This window comes from Ranitomeya variabilis, chromosome 7 (assembly GCF_051348905.1).
Source record: "Ranitomeya variabilis isolate aRanVar5 chromosome 7, aRanVar5.hap1, whole genome shotgun sequence".
In the NCBI taxonomy this organism is placed as follows: Eukaryota; Metazoa; Chordata; class Amphibia; order Anura; family Dendrobatidae; genus Ranitomeya; species Ranitomeya variabilis.
The window spans coordinates 7563806-7578016 of NC_135238.1; the positions used below are offsets into that span (position 1 = coordinate 7563806).

At 36.6% G+C, this 14211-nt stretch overlaps 1 pseudogene across 1 annotated transcript in view; it reads right to left on the reverse strand.

Annotated features, from left to right (window-relative positions):
* Positions 1-778: 778 nt before the first annotated feature.
* LOC143785251 (transmembrane protease serine 9-like) overlaps positions 779-14211 on the reverse strand; it is a 64079-nt pseudogene continuing 50646 nt past the window's right edge. Inside the window, exon 9 of the transcript XR_013217960.1 lies at positions 779-1307. The product of XR_013217960.1 is annotated as a transmembrane protease serine 9-like (transcript). The remainder of the gene's footprint in view (positions 1308-14211) is intronic.

The following is a 14211-nucleotide window of genomic DNA, read 5'->3' on the forward strand; positions in this document are numbered from 1 at the left end:
TGTGCCCACCTTTCTTCTCTATGTTGTGGTGGACTTTGTGCTCACCTTTCTTCTCTATGCTGTGGTGGACATTGTACCCACCTTTCTTCTCTATGTTGTGGTGGACTTTGTGCCCACCTTTCACACTATGTTGTGGTGGACTTTGTGCCTCGACCTCTTCTCTATGTTGTGGTGGACTTTGGGCCCACCGCTCTTCTCTATGTTGTGGTGGACTTTGTGCCCACCTCTCTTCTCTATGTTGTGGTGGACTTTGTGCCCACCTTTCTTCTCTATGTTGGGAGTGGACTTTCTGCCCACCTTTCTTCTCTATGTTGTGGTAGACTGTGTGCCCACCTTTCTTCTCTATGTTGTGGTGGACTTTGTCCCCACCTCTCTTCTCTATGTTGTGGTGAACATTGTACCCACCTCTCTTCTCTATGTTGTGGTGGACTTTGTGCTCACCTCTCTTGTCTATGTTGTGGTGGACTTTGTGCCCCGATCTCTTCTCTATGTTGTGGTGGGCATTGTACCCACCTTTCTTCTCTATGTTGTGGTGGGCTTATTGTCCCCTTCTTTTTCAGTTATAGAAGGCTTGGTGCCTTTCTCTCTTGTGTTTCATGGTTGGCTTGGTATCTTCCACTCTACCCCATGTTGTGTGGGATTTATGTCGCCCTCTCTTTCTGCATGATGGTGGGCTTAGTGTTGCACTCTTATTCACCTGTTACAATGGAGTTGTGATTGAAATTCTTAAAATATTGGCAACAAAGAAAAACACATTAATAGCAGCAATGATTCTTTTAAAAGATTTTAATACACACATTAGTTTTTGGTGCCATCACTTTTGTGTTTTTTTGATCTCCAACAAATGAGATTAACTGGAATCCCATGTTATATATTGATACAGCAACAAAAAAAGCACCGACATCATTATTAAGATATTGGAAAACATTGGCAATAAAGATGGATAAAAATTTGATGCGAAGGCCCTCACGGCATAAACTGGAGAGTCTACAGCCCAGAGACCACACATTGGTCCCGCAAATTATAACCTAGAAATATTGAAGCACTGAGGCTGCAATAATGAGAAGTATCAGTAAATAACACGACACGTTCATGTTCCCTCTGCATTTTTCAGAAGGTTGTGGGATATCGGTCACATATTCGAAGCTCAAATCTGGTATGTATTGCCGGATAAATGTCTGGTAGGTGGTTACCAGGGTGTAGACACCGGGGCGGTTGGGTAAAGCACATCCGACTCCCCAGCTGACAACGCCAATCTGGAACCAAGTGGCATTGACTTTACACACAAGAGGTCCTCCCGAGTCTCCCTGAAAGACAATGAAAGAGCCAGGAGTTATCCTTCCTTACAACATGTCCATCACATACAAGAACATCCATAAATATTAATCACATGACGAGTATACAATATATTAGGTATATTCTTCTACATAGGAGCAGTATTATAGTAGTTATATTGTACATAGGAGCAGTATTATAGTAGTTATATTCTTCTACATAGGAGCAGTATTATAGTAGTTATATTGTACATAGGAGCAGTATTATAGTAGTTATATTCTTGTACATAGGGGCAGTATTATAGTAGTTATATTCTTGTACATAGGGGCAGTATTATAGTAGTTATATTCTTGTACATAGGGGTAGTATTATAGTAGTTATATTGTACATAGGAGCAGTATTATAGTAGTTATATTCTTGTACATAGGGGCAGTATTATAGTAGTTATATTCTTGTACATAGGTGCAGTATTATAGTAGTTATATTGTACATAGGAGCAGTATTATAGTAGTTATATTCTTGTACATAGGTGCAGTATTATAGTAGTTATATTGTACATAGGAGCAGTATTATAGTAGTTATATTCTTGTGCATAGGGGGCAGTATTATAGTAGTTATATTCCTGTACATAGGAGCAGTATTATAGTAGTTATATTCTTGTACATAGGAGCAGTATTATAGTAGTTATATTCTTATACATAGGAGCAGTATTATAGTAGTTATATTCTTGTACATAGGGGCAGTATTATAGTAGTTATATTCTTGTACATAGGAGCAGTATTATAGTAGTTATATTCTTGTACATAGGAGCAGTATTATAGTAGTTATATTGTACATAGGAGCAGTATTATAGTAGTTATATTCTTGTACATAGGAGCAGTATTATAGTAGTTATATTCTTGTACATAGGAGCAGTATTATAGTAGTTATATTCTTATATATAGGAGCAGTATTATAGTAGTTATATTCTTGTACATAGGGGCAGTATTATAGTAGTTATATTCTTGTACATAGGGGCAGTATTATAGTAGTTATATTATTGTACATAGGGGCAGTATTATAGTAGTTATATTCTTGTACATAGGAGCAGTATTATAGTAGTTATATTCTTGTACATAGGGGCAGTATTATAGTAGTTATATTCTTGTACATAGGAGCAGTATTATAGTAGTTATATTCTTGTACATAGGGGCGGTATTATAGTAGTTATATTCTTGTACATAGGGGCAGTATTATAGTAGTTATATTGTACATAGGAGCAGTATTATAGTAGTTATATTCTTGTACATAGGAGCAGTATTATAGTAGTTATATTGTACATAGGAGCAGTATTATAGTAGTTATATTCTTGTACATAGGTGCAGTATTATAGTAGTTATATTGTACATAGGAGCAGTATTATAGTAGTTATATTCTTGTACATAGGAGCAGTATTATAGTAGTTATATTCTTGTACATAGGAGCAGTATTATAGTAGTTATATTCTTATACATAGGAGCAGTATTATAGTAGTTATATTCTTGTACATAGGGGCAGTATTATAGTAGTTATATTCTTGTACATAGGTGCAGTATTATAGTAGTTATATTGTACATAGGAGCAGTATTATAGTAGTTATATTCTTGTACATAGGTGCAGTATTATAGTAGTTATATTGTACATAGGAGCAGTATTATAGTAGTTATATTCTTGTGCATAGGGGGCAGTATTATAGTAGTTATATTCTTGTACATAGGAGCAGTATTATAGTAGTTATATTCTTGTACATAGGAGCAGTATTATAGTAGTTATATTCTTATACATAGGAGCAGTATTATAGTAGTTATATTCTTGTACATAGGGGCAGTATTATAGTAGTTATATTCTTGTACATAGGAGCAGTATTATAGTAGTTATATTCTTGTACATAGGAGCAGTATTATAGTAGTTATATTGTACATAGGAGCAGTATTATAGTAGTTATATTCTTGTACATAGGAGCAGTATTATAGTAGTTATATTCTTGTACATAGGAGCAGTATTATAGTAGTTATATTCTTATATATAGGAGCAGTATTATAGTAGTTATATTCTTGTACATAGGGGCAGTATTATAGTAGTTATATTCTTGTACATAGGGGCAGTATTATAGTAGTTATATTATTGTACATAGGGGCAGTATTATAGTAGTTATATTCTTGTACATAGGAGCAGTATTATAGTAGTTATATTCTTGTACATAGGGGCAGTATTATAGTAGTTATATTCTTGTACATAGGAGCAGTATTATAGTAGTTATATTCTTGTACATAGGGGCGGTATTATAGTAGTTATATTCTTGTACATAGGGGCAGTATTATAGTAGTTATATTGTACATAGGAGCAGTATTATAGTAGTTATATTCTGGTACATAGGTGCAGTATTATAGTAGTTATATTGTACATAGGAGCAGTATTATAGTAGTTATATTCTTGTACATAGGGGCAGTATTATAGTAGTTATATTCTTGTACATAGGAGCAGTATTATAGTAGTTATATTCTTGTACATAGGGGCGGTATTATAGTAGTTATATTCTTGTACATAGGGGCAGTATTATAGTAGTTATATTGTACATAGGAGCAGTATTATAGTAGTTATATTCTTGTACATAGGAGCAGTATTATAGTAGTTATATTGTACATAGGAGCAGTATTATAGTAGTTATATTCTTGTACATAGGTGCAGTATTATAGTAGTTATATTGTACATAGGAGCAGTATTATAGTAGTTATATTCTTGTACATAGGAGCAGTATTATAGTAGTTATATTCTTGTACATAGGAGCAGTATTATAGTAGTTATATTCTTATACATAGGAGCAGTATTATAGTAGTTATATTCTTGTACATAGGGGCAGTATTACAGTAGTTATATTCTTGTACATAGGGGCAGTATTATAGTAGTTATATTATTGTACATAGGGGCAGTATTATAGTAGTTATATTCTTGTACATAGGAGCAGTATTATAGTAGTTATATTCCTGTACATAGGGGCGGTATTATAGTAGTTATATTCTTGTACATAGGGGCAGTATTATAGTAGTTATATTCTTGTACATAGGGGCAGTATTATAGTAGTTATATTCTTGTACACAGGGGTAGTATTATAGTAGTTATATTCTTGTACATAGGAGCAGTATTATAGTAGTTATATTCTTGTACATAGGAGCAGTATTATAGTAGTTATATTCTTGTACATAGGGGCAGTATTATAGTAGTTATATTCTTGTACATAGGAGCAGTATTATAGTAGTTATATTCTGGTACATAGGAGCAGTATTATAGTAGTTATATTCTTGTACATAGGGGCAGTATTATAGTAGTTATATTCTTGTACATAGGAGCAGTATTATAGTAGTTATATTCTTGTACATAGGGGCGGTATTATAGTAGTTATATTCTTGTACATATGGGCAGTATTATAGTAGTTATATTGTACATAGGAGCAGTATTATAGTAGTTATATTCTGGTACATAGGTGCAGTATTATAGTAGTTATATTGTACATAGGAGCAGTATTATAGTAGTTATATTCTTGTACATAGGGGCAGTATTATAGTAGTTATATTCTTGTACATAGGAGCAGTATTATAGTAGTTATATTCTTGTACATAGGGGCGGTATTATAGTAGTTATATTCTTGTACATAGGGGCAGTATTATAGTAGTTATATTGTACATAGGAGCAGTATTATAGTAGTTATATTCTTGTACATAGGAGCAGTATTATAGTAGTTATATTGTACATAGGAGCAGTATTATAGTAGTTATATTCTTGTACATAGGTGCAGTATTATAGTAGTTATATTGTACATAGGAGCAGTATTATAGTAGTTATATTCTTGTACATAGGAGCAGTATTATAGTAGTTATATTCTTGTACATAGGAGCAGTATTATAGTAGTTATATTCTTATACATAGGAGCAGTATTATAGTAGTTATATTCTTGTACATAGGGGCAGTATTACAGTAGTTATATTCTTGTACATAGGGGCAGTATTATAGTAGTTATATTATTGTACATAGGGGCAGTATTATAGTAGTTATATTCTTGTACATAGGAGCAGTATTATAGTAGTTATATTCCTGTACATAGGGGCGGTATTATAGTAGTTATATTCTTGTACATAGGGGCAGTATTATAGTAGTTATATTCTTGTACATAGGGGCAGTATTATAGTAGTTATATTCTTGTACACAGGGGTAGTATTATAGTAGTTATATTCTTGTACATAGGAGCAGTATTATAGTAGTTATATTCTTGTACATAGGAGCAGTATTATAGTAGTTATATTCTTGTACATAGGGGCAGTATTATAGTAGTTATATTCTTGTACATAGGAGCAGTATTATAGTAGTTATATTCTTGTACATAGGGGCGGTATTATAGTAGTTATATTCTTGTACATAGGGGCAGTATTATAGTAGTTATATTGTACATAGGAGCAGTATTATAGTAGTTATATTCTTGTACATAGGAGCAGTATTATAGTAGTTATATTGTACATAGGAGCAGTATTATAGTAGTTATATTCTTGTACATAGGTGCAGTATTATAGTAGTTATATTGTACATAGGAGCAGTATTATAGTAGTTATATTCTTGTACATAGGAGCAGTATTATAGTAGTTATATTCTTGTACATAGGAGCAGTATTATAGTAGTTATATTCTTATACATAGGAGCAGTATTATAGTAGTTATATTCTTGTACATAGGGGCAGTATTACAGTAGTTATATTCTTGTACATAGGGGCAGTATTATAGTAGTTATATTATTGTACATAGGGGCAGTATTATAGTAGTTATATTCTTGTACATAGGAGCAGTATTATAGTAGTTATATTCCTGTACATAGGGGCGGTATTATAGTAGTTATATTCTTGTACATAGGGGCAGTATTATAGTAGTTATATTCTTGTACATAGGGGCAGTATTATAGTAGTTATATTCTTGTACACAGGGGTAGTATTATAGTAGTTATATTCTTGTACATAGGAGCAGTATTATAGTAGTTATATTCTTGTACATAGGAGCAGTATTATAGTAGTTATATTCTTGTACATAGGGGCAGTATTATAGTAGTTATATTCTTGTACATAGGAGCAGTATTATAGTAGTTATATTCTGGTACATAGGAGCAGTATTATAGTAGTTATATTCTTGTACATAGGAGCAGTATTATAGTAGTTATATTCTTGTACATAGGAGCAGTATTATAGTAGTTATATTCTTGTACATAGGGGGCAGTATTATAGTAGTTATATTCTTGTATACAGGGGTAGTATTATAGTAGTTATATTCTTGTACATAGGGGCAGTATTATAGTAGTTATATTCTTGTACATAGGGGCAGTATTATACGTGGTATTTTCCGAAATACTGCCTGTACCACGTGCCACGCCAGAGAGGCAACGGGAGATTAGGGAGGTTAATAAGTGGCTCAAGAATTGGTGTAGGAAGGAGGGGTTTGGGTTCCTGCAGAACTGGGCCGACTTGTCAGTTGGCTACAGGCTCTACGCTAGGGACGGGCTGCACCTCAATGGGGAAGGTGCAGCTGTGCTGGGGAGAAAATGGTTAGAAGGTTGGAGGAGTGTTTAAACTAGGGATTGGGGGGGAGGGTATTCATTTTATAGGAGGGGAAGATAGTGCAGATAGAGACCTGGGCACAAATAAGGAAGTTGGGGGTGGCGGGGGCATGGGGGGTGGGGTTAGAACAGTTAATAATTTAAGAAAGAATAGAGGTACAGAGAGTAACATCAAGTGCATGTATACTAATGCCAGAAGCCTCGCCAACAACATGGAGGAATTAGAACTAATGTTGTTGGAGCATAATGATGACATGGTGGGGATATCTGAGACGTGGCTGGATGAGAGCCATGACTGGGCTGTTAACTTGCAGGGCTATAGCCTGTTCAGAAATGACCGTATAGATAAGCGAGGGGGAGGGGTGTGTCTATATGTAAAATCTTCCTTAAAACCCATCCTGCGTGATAATATAGGTGAATTTAATGAAAATGTAGAGTCCCTGTGGGTGGAGATAAGGGGAGGGGGAAAAAATAATAAATTACTGATAGGAGTTTATTATAAATCTCCAAAAATAATGGAAGCAATGGAGAATATCCTCGTAAAGCAAATAGATGAAGCTGCGACTCAAGGAGAAGTCATTATTATGGGGGACTTCAACTACCCTGAAATAGATTGGGGAACAGAAACCTGCAGTTCCAGCAAAGGTAATCGGGGTCTGACAACTATGAGAGACAATTACCTTTCACAACTGGTTCAGGACCCAACAAGAAGGGGGGCACTGCTAGACCTAATATTAACCAACAGGCCAGACCGCATATCAAATATAAGGGTTGGGGGTCACTGGGGGAATAGTGATCACAAAATAATAAGTTTTCATGTAACCTTTAATAAGATGTGTAGTAGAGGGGTGACAAGGACACTAAACTTCAGGAGGGCAAATTTCCAACGGATGAGAGAGGATCTTGGTGCAATTAACTGGGACGATATCCTGAGACATAAAAATACACAAAGAAAATGGGAGACAGTTATTAGCATCCTGGATAGGACCTGTGCACAGTATATACCGTATGGGAATAAACATACTAGAAATAGGAGGAAACCAATATGGCTAAATAGAGCTGTAAGGGGCGCAATAAGGGACAAAAAGAAAGCATTTAGAGAATTAAAGGAAGTAGGTAGTGAGGAGGCATTAAATAAATACAAAAAATTAAATACATTCTGTAAAAAGCAAATCAAGGCAGCAAAGATTGAGACAGAGAGACTCATTGCCAGAGAGAGTAAAAATAATCCCAAAATATTCTTTAACTACATAAATAGTAAGAAACTAAAAAATGATAGTGTTGGCCCCCTTAAAAATAGTCTGGGTGAAATGGTGGATGAGGATGAGGAAAAAGCCAATCTGCTAAATGACTTTTTTTCATCAGTATTTACAAAAGAAAATCCCATGGCGACAATATGACTAGTGATAAAAATTCCCCATTAAATGTCACCTGCTTAACCCAGCAGGAAGTACGGCGGCGTCTAAAAATCACTAGAATTGACAAATCTCCGGGCCCGGATGGGATCCACCCCCGAGTACTGCAGGAATTAAGTACAGTCATTGATAGACCATTATTATTAATCTTTAAAGACTGCATAATAACAGGGTCTGTACCACAGGACTGGCGTATAGCAAATGTGGGGCCAATATTCAAAAAGGGGACAAAAACTGAACTCGGAAATTATAGGCCAGTAAGTTTAACCTCTACTGTGGGTAAAATCCTGGGGGGCATTCTAAGGGATACTATGCTGGAGTATCTGAAGAGGAATAACCTCATGACCCAGTATCAGCACGGGTTTACTAGGGACCGATCATGTCAGACTAATCTGATCAGCTTCTATGAAGAGGTAAGTTCCGGACTGGACCAAGGGAACCCAGTGGACGTAGTGTATATGGACTTTTCCAAAGCTTTTGATACGGTGCCACACAAAAGGTTGTTACATAAAATGAGAATAATGGGGATAGGGGAAAATATGTGTAAGTGGATTGAGAGCTGGCTCAGGGATAGGAAACAAAGGGTGGTTATTAATGGAGCACACTCGGACTGGGTCGCGGTTAGCAGTGGGGTACCACAGGGTCAGTATTGGGCCCTCTTCTTTTTAACATATTTATTAATGACCTTGTAGGGGGCATTCAGAGTAGAATTTCAATATTTGCAGATGACACTAAACTCTGCAGGGTAATCAATACAGGGGAGGACAATTTTATATTACAGGATGATTTATGTAAACTAGAAGCTTGGGCTGATAAATGGCAAATGAGCTTTAATGGGGATAAATGTAAGGTCATGCACTTGGGTAGAAGTAATAAGATGTATAACTATGTGCTTAATTCTAAAACTCTGGGCAAAACCGTCAATGAAAAAGACCTGGGTGTATAGGTGGATGACAAACTCATATTCAGTGGTCAGTGTCAGGCAGCTGCTACGACGGCAAATAAAATAATGGGATGCAGTAAAAGAGGCATAGATGCTCATGAGGAGAACATGATTTTACCTCTATACAAGTCACTAGTTCGACCACACTTAGAATACTGTGCACAGTTCTGATCTCCGGTGTATAAGAAAGACATAGCTGAACTGGAGCGGGTGCAGAGAAGAGCGACCAAGGTTATTAGAGGACTGGGGGGTCTGCAATACCAAGATAGGTTATTACACTTGGGGCTATTTAGTTTAGAAAAACGAAGACTAAGGGGTGATCTTATGTTAATGTATAAATATATGAGGGGACAGTACAAAGACCTTTCTGATGATCTTTTTAATCATAGACCGGTGACAGGGACAAGGGGGCATCCTCTAAGTCTGGAGGAAAGAAGGTTTAAGCATAATAACAGACGCGGATTCTTTACTGTAAGAGCAGTGAGACTATGGAACTCTCTGCCGTATGATGTTGTAATGAGTGAGTCATTACTTAAATTTAAGAGGGGACTGGATACCTTTCTGGAAAAGTATAATGTTACAGGGTATATACACTAGATTCCTTGATAAGGCGTTGATCCAGGGAACTAGTCTGATTGCCGTATGTGGAGTCGGGAAGGAATTTTTTTCCCCATGGTGGAGCTTACTCTTTGCCACATGGGGTTTTTTTGCCTTCCCCTGGATCAACATGTTAGGGCATGTTAGGTTAGGCTATGGGTTGAACTAGATGGACTTAAAGTCTTCCTTCAACCTTAATAACTATGTAACTATGTAACTATGTATAGTAGTTATATTCTTGTACATAGGGGCAGTATTATAGTAGTTATATTGCTGTATATAGGAGCAGTATTATAGTAGTTATATTCTTGTACATAGGAGCAGTATTATAGTAGTTACATTCTTGTACATAGGAGGCAGTATTATAGTAGTTATATTCTTGTACATAGGAGCAGTATTATAGTAGTTATATTCTTGTACATAGGAGCAGTATTATAGTAGTTATATTCTTGTACATAGGAGCAGTATTATAGTAGTTATATTCTTGTACATAGAGGCAGTATTATAGTAGTTATATTCTTGTACATAGGAGCAGTATTATAGTAGTTATATTCTTGTACATAGGAGCAGTATTATAGTAGTTATATTCTTGTACATAGGGGGCAGTATTATAGTACTTGTATTCTTGTACATAGGAGCAGCATTATAGTAGTTATATTCTTGTATATAGGGGCAGTATTATAGTAGTTATATTGCTGTATATAGGAGCAGTATTATAGTAGTTATATTCTTGTACATAGGAGCAGTATTATAGTAGTTACATTCTTGTACATAGGAGGCAGTATTATAGTAGTTATATTCTTGTACATAGGAGCAGTATTATAGTAGTTATATTCTTGTACATAGGAGCAGTATTATAGTAGTTATATTCTTGTACATAGGAGCAGTATTATAGTAGTTATATTCTTGTACATAGAGGCAGTATTATAGTAGTTATATTCTTGTACATAGGAGCAGTATTATAGTAGTTATATTCTTGTACATAGGAGCAGTATTATAGTAGTTACATTCTTGTACATAGGAGGCAGTATTATAGTAGTTATATTCTTGTACATAGGAGCAGTATTATAGTAGTTATATTCTTGTACATAGGAGCAGTATTATAGTAGTTATATTCTTGTACATAGGAGCAGTATTATAGTAGTTATATTCTTGTACATAGAGGCAGTATTATAGTAGTTATATTCTTGTACATAGGAGCAGTATTATAGTAGTTATATTCTTGTACATAGGAGCAGTATTATAGTAGTTATATTCTTGTACATAGGGGGCAGTATTATAGTACTTGTATTCTTGTACATAGGAGCAGCATTATAGTAGTTATATTCTTGTATATAGGGGGCATTATTATAGTAGTTATATTCTTGTACATAGGGGCAGTATTATAGTAGTTATATTCTTGTACATAGGAGCAGTATTATAGTAGTTATACTCTTGTACATAGGAGCAGTATTATAGTAGTTATATTCTTGTACATAGGAGCAGTATTATAGTAGTTATATTCTTGTACATAGGAGCAGTATTATAGTAGTTATATTCTTGTATATAGGGGCAGTATTATAGAAGTTATATTCTTGTACATAGGAGCAGTATTATAGTAGTTATATTCTTGTACATAGAGGCAGTATTATAGTAGTTATATTCTTGTACATAGGAGCAGTATTATAGTAGTTATATTCTTGTACATAGGAGCAGTATTATAGTAGTTATATTCTTGTACATAGGGGGCAGTATTATAGTACTTGTATTCTTGTACATAGGAGCAGCATTATAGTAGTTATATTCTTGTATATAGGGGGCATTATTATAGTAGTTATATTCTTGTACATAGGGGGCAGTATTATAGTAGTTATATTCTTGTATATAGGGGAAGTATTATAGTAGTTATATTCTTGTACATAGGAGCAGTATTATAGTAGTTATATTCTGGTACATAGGGGCAGTATTATAGCAGTTATATTCTTGTACATAGGAGCAGTATTATAGTAGTTATATTCTGGTACATAGGAGCAGTATTATAGTAGTTATATTCTTGTACATAGGGGCAGTATTATAGTAGTTATATTCTGGTACATAGGGGCAGTATTATAGTAGTTATATTCTTGTACATATGAGCAGTGTTATAGTAGTTATATTGTACATAGGAGCAGTATTATAGTAGTTATATTCTTGTACATTGGGGCAGTATTATAGTAGTTATATTCTTGTACATAGGGGCAGTATTATAGTAGTTATATTCTTGAACATAGGAGACAGTATTATAGTAGTTATATTCTTGTACATAGGGGCAGTATTATAGTAGTTATATTCTTGTACATAGGGGCAGTATTACAGTAGTTATATTCTTGTACATAGGGGCAGTATTACAGTAGTTATATTCTTGTACATAGGGGCAATTTTTATTATAAAATCAAACATAAATACAATAATAATAAAAACAAAAATCACCCAATATTACAAAACACAAATCACTTAGGTTATATACACACCAAGTACTAAACAGTCAGATCATATTCATAAATAAATTTAAGTGTCCACACCTGGATGGAGAAGAAAATCAAACAAAACAATAACAAAACAATATATATATCATCATATTTCCTAACTGAAATTTATGTTCCTCCATAACTTATTGTTTCTCTGACTCCTTCCAACTTCTAGTGATTTTATCCACCGGAGTTCTGACATAACCTGACCAGCCGCAGCGGTGTGATCGAACAGCTCATTGTGCAGTGACACCCGGGTTCTCATGTGCCAATGATAGTATTTAATGACACTTATTATAATGTACATCGTCTCTCTGTCGATGTTACTGAAGGCCCCGTCTCACATAGCGAGATCGCTAGCGAGATCGCTGCTGAGTCACAAGTTTTGTGACGCAACAGCGACCTCCATAGCGATCTCGCTATGTGTGACACGTACCAGCGATCAGGCCCCTGCTGCGAGATCGCTGGTCGTGTCGGAATGGCCTGGACCTTTTTTTGGTCGTTGAGGCCCCGCTGACATTGCTGAATCGGTGTGTGTGACACCGATCCAGCGATGTCTTCACTGGTAACCAGGGTAAACATCGGGTTACTAAGCGCAGGGCCGCGCTTAGTAACCCGATGTTTACCCTGGTTACCAGCGTAAATGTAAAAAAAAACAAACAGTACATACTCGCCTTTCGGTGTCCAGGTCCCTTGCCGTCCGCTTCCTGCTCTCACTGACTCCCGGCCGTACAGTGAGAAGTGAGAGCACAGCAGTGACGTCACCGCTGCGCTCTCACTTCTCACTGTACGGCGGCTCAGTCAGAGCAGGAAGCAGACGGCAAGGGACCTGGACACCGAAAGGCGAGTATGTAGTGTTTGTTTTTTTTGGTAACCAGGGTAAACATCGGGTTACTAAGCGCGGCCCTGCGCTTAGTAACCCGATGTTTACCCTGGTTACCCGGGTGCTGCAGGGGGACTTCGGCATCGTTGAAGACAGTTTCAACGATGCCGAAGTCGTTCCCCTGATCGTTGGTCGCTGGGGAGAGCTGTCTGTGTGACAGCTCCCCAGCGACCACACAGCGACTTACCAACGATCACGGCCAGGTCATATCGCTGGTCGTGATCGTTGGTAAATCGCTTAGTGAGACGGGGCCTTAACAGTGGAGGGAACACCATAGATTATGTCAGGATACTTTAGGGTCCGCAGTCTGGGGATTTTTAGACTATCTGACACTTCCTCCCAGATCTTCCTCCCTCCCCAGCAATCACATATAAAGTGCTCCATAGTCTCCTCCTGCTGACAACCAAGGGGACAATTCCTATCAGAGACACTCAGATGTTTCAGGTTCCCCCTGACAAAGAGCCGACTATGCAGTGAAAGCCAAGTGACATCAAACAGTTTAGGAGGCAGTCGTTTCCCGTTTAGGAACCTAAGGCTTTCCTGCAGGGTGGTGGTGACACAATCTCTCAGGGCCAGTGGAGAGTAGAAGAAAGTCCTACATACATGAGCATATATGTCTCTTCTCGTACTCCTCTCAATGTAAGACTTCTCCAGTCCCCACCTCCTAACACACTTCAGACCGTAGTCCAGATACTGGGGGAGGTGATCACCTGTCCATCTCCTCCTCTTGAGACTGCCGCCTCGCACCCAAGATTCTGCAAAAGGCAATATCCAGTACCTGATACTATTTACCCACAGGGAGCTACTGTTTGAGTCCATGTTCCCAAAATTTACCTTTAGAAACAAGGAGTCAAAGAAAACCCTTGGATTCAACATATCCAGTCCACCCTCTCTCCACCGTAGGTATGTTATTCCCCTCTTTATTAGGTTCAACCTATTCCCCCACAAGAGCTGGAAGAACAGGCTGAAGAGCCTCGCCGAGAAAGATTCTGGCAAAGGGAAAAT